This window comes from Hipposideros armiger, unplaced genomic scaffold (genome assembly GCF_001890085.2).
Source record: "Hipposideros armiger isolate ML-2016 unplaced genomic scaffold, ASM189008v1 scaffold_106, whole genome shotgun sequence".
NCBI classification, from domain to species: Eukaryota; Metazoa; Chordata; class Mammalia; order Chiroptera; family Hipposideridae; genus Hipposideros; species Hipposideros armiger.
In genome coordinates, this window is record NW_017731456.1 from 624173 (window position 1) to 630172 (window position 6000).

Consider the following 6000-nt stretch of genomic DNA (forward strand, 5'->3'; position numbering starts at 1 on the left):
GCTCTTAATTCTAACCTCTACTATAACATCACCCACATTGTGTGATGACTATATACAGCAGGCTTATTATGCAAACTGTCTTACTGCCTGCCAGGAACTTAGGTACCAAAGAGATGTTTGTAGATACAAAGAATGAGTAATTAATGTGTAATAGAAAAAAGGGGGAAAGGGGGAACTACTTCTTAGTGCTCAGACTTGAAAGGAGTGTTATGAAAGTTTCTAGAAAATGTTCTACAATCACAAAGTAGGATTTACTTACTTGTATGTGTATAATCTGCAACCGAAAAACTCTGAATGAGCAGGGTCTTTCCACTAGATTGTAAACACTATAAGGGCAAGGATTTTTGCATGTTTTCTTCTGAGACTCATAGCAGGAGCTCAACCCGTATTTACTAAATGAATAAATGAATGAACAAAGTGCTGTGTGAATATTACCGTTAAGTAAATTCAGTTACCACAGATTAAAAATATCCCAACAGAGACAAGCTCTGTCTTCAGGCGGAAGTAGACTCAAAGAAATTTTTGTTTTCCTGCTAAAGCAGGTCTTGCGCCTCAGGAATGGGCAATTTACTCACAGAGCACCAAGGAAAAATGTGTGCCCACTGCTGGCTGTTCAGAATCACAGATCATAAAACCTTAGAAGTAAATATATCATGGAAATGAACTTAATGTTTTATGCTTTCTTGTTGCCTCGAACTGCTAAAAAAAAAAAAAAAAAAGCTGGTGCACTTCAGAGGGAAGAATACTTATAGGAAGTCGTTTCCTGCCCCTGATACCCGATTATTTCAACATGGCAGCTGTTTAAAACCCCATGTTACCATAGGGTTGTCAAGACAGGAAGCAATAGTGGCACACCTAGCACAGTACAGGGGAGAACAAGCAGCAGAGAGGAAACAACATGCTAAACAAGAACAAGGCTTGGAGGTTAGCCCGCAAAGGAGAAAAACAATGAACCAATTTCTCTAACATCTCCTATAATGGACTTTACCTCTACATCGTAGGCATTAAAAAAGAGAAACTGAAGGGCACAGAAGCAAACAGCACCTTCCTTAGTCACCAACTGCTCCCCCTTTTCTATCATTCACTCTTCTTCCATTATCTCTTATAGAAAAATTGGTAAGAACTTGATTGTGCTTCAATGGGAAAGGGAGTCATCCATGGATGACTTTTCTCCTTACTTTCTACTTTCCTATATTTTCTAATTTTTCTACACTGAGTTTTCCCTCGTTATGAGAAAAATCATCTTTATGTTTAAAGAAATTATAGCACTGAAAAAGTTTATGCTCTAATAATCGGAAAATTACATTTAAAAAAATCCTTTACTCCCCCCCAAAAAATGAAGAACAAAGAATTCAATAATACCAAGCCATCCAATCTCTTCACTGAACATACTGCCTTAACGTCTTTCCTCCTCAACTACCAGTATATCTAACAACTCATTTATTTTAAAAAATCATGTCTTCATAATAGCTCTAATTTGTGCAGCACTCGCAGTTTCCATGCATTATTTACCTGATTTTCCCCAACAACTCTGTGACATGGCCAAGGTGGATATTTTTAGTTCCATTTTACAGAAGAGGAAAATAGGAGCTGAAATGAAACAACTGGCGGTGACAGAAGCCCCGATCTTCTTGCTCCCTACCTGGCATTCCAAAACAGGATTTCTCAACCCCAGAACTACTGACATCTTGAGCAACATAATTGTTGTTGGGGGCTGCCCCATGCATTATAGGAAGTTTGGCAGCGTCCTTGCCTCTACTCACTATATACAATTAACACTCGCTCCTCCCACATCCACTCCCTAAGTTATAACAATGAAATATGAAACTACAAATATCTCCTTGGGCGCAAAAATCATACCTCGTTAAGAAACACTGGTTGAAAATAATCCGAAACATTCCTTTTGGCATCTCTATGACAAGGCTCCATATATCATTGAGCCACAATAAATCACAGAGTATCACATGCTGCTTGCTCAGCGAGATTCAGTTAATTAACCAATTCCCCATCCACTTAAAACAATTTTTTTTAAATGTAGACTGAACAAGAAAATCCCCTTGTACAAATATTCGTATCTCAGGCAATAAATCTAAAAGCGTATTATCTCCTTAGAACATATAAGGACATACATAATAAAGATATACAAAATGATATGTGTGTATTTAGGGGAAAAAACACTTATCAGAGGAGTTAGTAAACAGATCTCGGTCTTTGCTAATAAACCTTATTAATGCAGTCATACCTTACTATTCCCTCTATAAAAATGAGTATAAACCTACACATGTTCTCAATACTTGCTTCAGCTGGGTTTCTGTACAAATAAGTGTTACTTAAAGCTATTTAGAAGAAACTGTGATAACTTTGGAACATTACTAGAATTTGCGGTCTGAACCAGTAGTGTTTGTGAACCCAGAGTCTAAACTAGCAAACCTCACAATCCTATACATACTCTTCTTCATGCCATTTAATCTGAGTCTCTAGTCCTGCAAAAGCAATTCCACCCTCAAAACTGCCTTCTTTTCACCAGCTGTTTAGCAAATGCCTGAATTGAAAAGATTTTGCAACCTAACTCCTTTAACACCTTAAATCTATAAAGGATGGACACCAAATGATTAGAAAGCGATAACTACAAGTATAACATCAGCCAAACTGATATGAGGCTGCCTAAGTTACAGCAAATTGAAATGTAGCTATATTTTGGGAAATATTTGAATATTTTATCTATGTATGTATAATTTATTCAACCTCTATTATCATATCCCAATGGTAGTGATTTATTGTAGAATAGGAGAACTATTTAAACTGGTTTTTATTTAACGTAGAGCGTCACACTACAATCCTAGTGTTAAAAAATACATTCTTTGCAGCTATTTTAAGAGAAACTAAAATAACTAATATTCAGTAAAAGTGCTTAGTTAATATGATATGTAGAATTAAGAAGAGGTTGTGATTATTCCTATTCATTATGTCCACACTCAGGTATGATCGCGTCTTTAAATGTGATCTTGATCTATACATAGGAGACGTTTTCTCTCTATTACAAAGCATATTGGACCCAGAGTGTCTGGTACCCTCGTGGTCTCCATTAACCTTCACTACAATGTACAAAAGAACACACTGATCCTTCAGTGAAAACAACTCTCCAGTCTTGGAAAACGTCACCAAAAGCAAAAGCGAAAAACACCACAGAATGGGGTTTTGGAAACCAAGAACAAAGGTTCAATCAATTTAAAGTGCTTGTTTAAAATTTTTTTCTGTGTACATATTTAACCACTCACTATACTGTACACCTCAAATTAATATAATATTGAATGTCAACTGTAATTGAAATTTTTAAAAAGGGGTAAAGATAAAGGGGAATAAGAGGTTCAAAGTTCCAGGTATAAAACAAATAAGTCACGGGGATGTAATATACAGCATAGGAAATACAGTCAATAATATTGTGATAATATTGTATGGTGTCAGATGGTTGCTGGACTTATCATGGTGATCCCTTATTTAGCATAGGGAACATAGGCAATAATACAGTAATAACTGTGTATAGTGCCAGCTGGGTACTATTGAATAACTATGATGTACACCTGGAATTATATTTAGTACTGTATGTTAGCTATATTTTAATAAAACCTTTTTAAAAAAAGACAACATTTTCCACTGTGCATAGACCCATAACGCCAATCCTTTTCTTAAAAAATAGCCAACAAGCAGACTCCATGATCACATCTAATTGTTTCTGCATTATGCTCATCACTTAACTCTCCAAGGTTTCTAATGCTTTCCTCCCCGAAAGAAGTAATGACAATTTTATACAACTATAAACTCCTGCCACGGAGAGAGAAAAAAACCTATGACTAGTAAGAAAGGAAAGGAGGGAGGGAAAAGAAAATGTTAATAGCATGTATCCAACCAGAGGCAGGAGACAGCTCATAGCCATGTATTAAGAGGCAGACCGGGGTCTTCTTCCCCACGGACACGCAGGAATTCACAGGAAACATACAATTAAAAAAAAGTGCAAAGACACTTGGCAATAAATCACACCGTTTATCTAGTCTCCCTAGAAAAATTCCTTGATAAACACACATCCAAGGAGCCCATATCCCTGGAACCTTGGAGAGTGACCTGAGAGGGTAGTTTACTACGCCTGCTTAAAGCCACGTTTCCCTTTGATGCTTGACGACCGCACGCGGATGGGGTCTGAGGAATTAGGAGGCCAGAGACCAGTCCCTTTACAGTAGGAATCGCAATTCCCCTGGTGGCTGGCTGGCTGGCTGGCTCTCTCTCTCTCTTTCTCTCTGTTCCTCTTCTTTGGCCCTCTAGCTCAGGGTGCTTCTTTCGCCCTTATTTGTGGCTGCCTAGGGCCTGAGTCCTAACAGAACCTAAAAGAAGAGGGGGCATTTCCAGAGAACACAGACGCACCACCTCCCCGCCGCAAACACAGCCACAAATCCTAGAAACTTTCCCTCGCTGACATATCAAAGGAGGAACACCACGAAGACCCTCAGTCTCTGTCCTGAGACCAGAAAAAAAAACTCCTCCAGGCCCCCGGCAATTCTGCCCGAGAGCCGGCGGTCAAGTTCTCCGTGCAACAGCGAGGGACGTCAGACTTCAAGCCCGCGCCCGTATCTCAGGCTGGTATAAACAGGATGTCAGCGTCCCAGGCTTGTTTATGAAAACTTGGTGTGCGCTCTGGGGGAAGGGGCGGCGAGCCCTAACCTTTCCCCTCCTCGCCGTGGGCCCCCGCCCCGCGACCTCCCCGCCACCCGCCGATTCCGCTTGGCTGGAAATCCCCCGCCCGCACCCGCATGTCCCCGCTCCACACGGACCCCCCCCCCCGGTGCGCGACTAGCAAGGACCGAGAGCGGCGGCCGCGTCTCCAGCCAGCGCCGGGATCCGCGACCCTCGCCCCGTCGTCCGCCGCTGCAGAAGGCTCTTCCACCTCCTCTCCGTGACACTCACCACTTCCGTGTGCGCCTGAGCCCGGGGGCTCCGGGACGCGGAGCGGGTCCGGGTCCGGAGGCCTGATCGCTAAGCGGCCAGCCCCTCAGGGCCCCGGCGTGCGCGCGCCCGGGGCGGAGGAAGGGGCGCAGGGTGGGCGACCGAGGCTGGGGCGCAGGCCCGCGCAGTCTGCGGCGGCTGGGTACTCGGAGGCCGCGGCGGCCTGCGCTCGGCGACGCACCCGCCTCCCACCCCGCCCCACGGCCGCCCCGCGGCCGCCCCGCCTCCCAGCCCGCGGCCGGCTCCGCCCCCCACTGATGTCACGAGCGGCAGCCCCGGAAAGGGGGGGCGGGGGCCGCGGTCGAGGCTGTAGCATCGCCAACGCGCAGGACTCAGCGCGTACAGCCTTCCCGCCCCGCCCCCATCCGGCTGCGCTCTCTCCCCGGCCCCTAGCTCGCCGCTTTTTACCTTGTCTTCTAGAAACACTAATCTAGGGACGAGAGGTGCGCCAGCGCAGAACGTAAAATTGTCAGGATTTGGCCATCGGTTGACCACTCGCAAGTTTAGAGTGCCTTCCATATCTTTGTGCACTATGGTGCCCCTTATCCCAACTTAGCACGAGATGAGCTTGTGGAGCACTTGACTAACAGGAACTTAAGAAATAAATCTTCAACGTTGACAAGTTACTTCAGATCCAACCTATTCCGTATTTAAGAGTTCTTTTAAATTATAAAAACAACGTATTTGTAATGGTATTAACGAGCTAACATTTACTGATGTTTAATGTGTCCAGCACTTTTCATTTTTTACTAATAAATCCCTCAAAGTAGGGATTATCCTCATGTTATCCATGGGGAAACAACTGAGGCTTAAGTATCTTAATCAAGGTCACACGATGGGCAGGATTCAAACCCCGTAGGTCGTCTACGGCCAAATCCTGACACTCTTACTTCCTAAATCTCTCTCCAGTCCATTTGCTTCTCCAAGTGTTTCAGTGACATTATTGGAGCTGCCACGATCTCTCACCTGAAGGGCCACAAACACCTCTTAAATTGTCAGTCTGCA

The 6000-nt window shown here is 43.6% G+C and overlaps 1 protein-coding gene across 1 annotated transcript in view; it reads right to left on the reverse strand.

Moving 5' to 3' along the window:
• Positions 1-5194, reverse strand: part of JAK1 (Janus kinase 1) — a 146018-nt gene extending 140824 nt beyond the window's left edge. The window contains exon 1 of the mRNA XM_019646698.1: positions 4957-5194. The gene's annotated coding sequence lies outside the window, so the exon portion shown is untranslated. The remainder of the gene's footprint in view (positions 1-4956) is intronic.
• Positions 5195-6000: the final 806 nt, after the last annotated feature.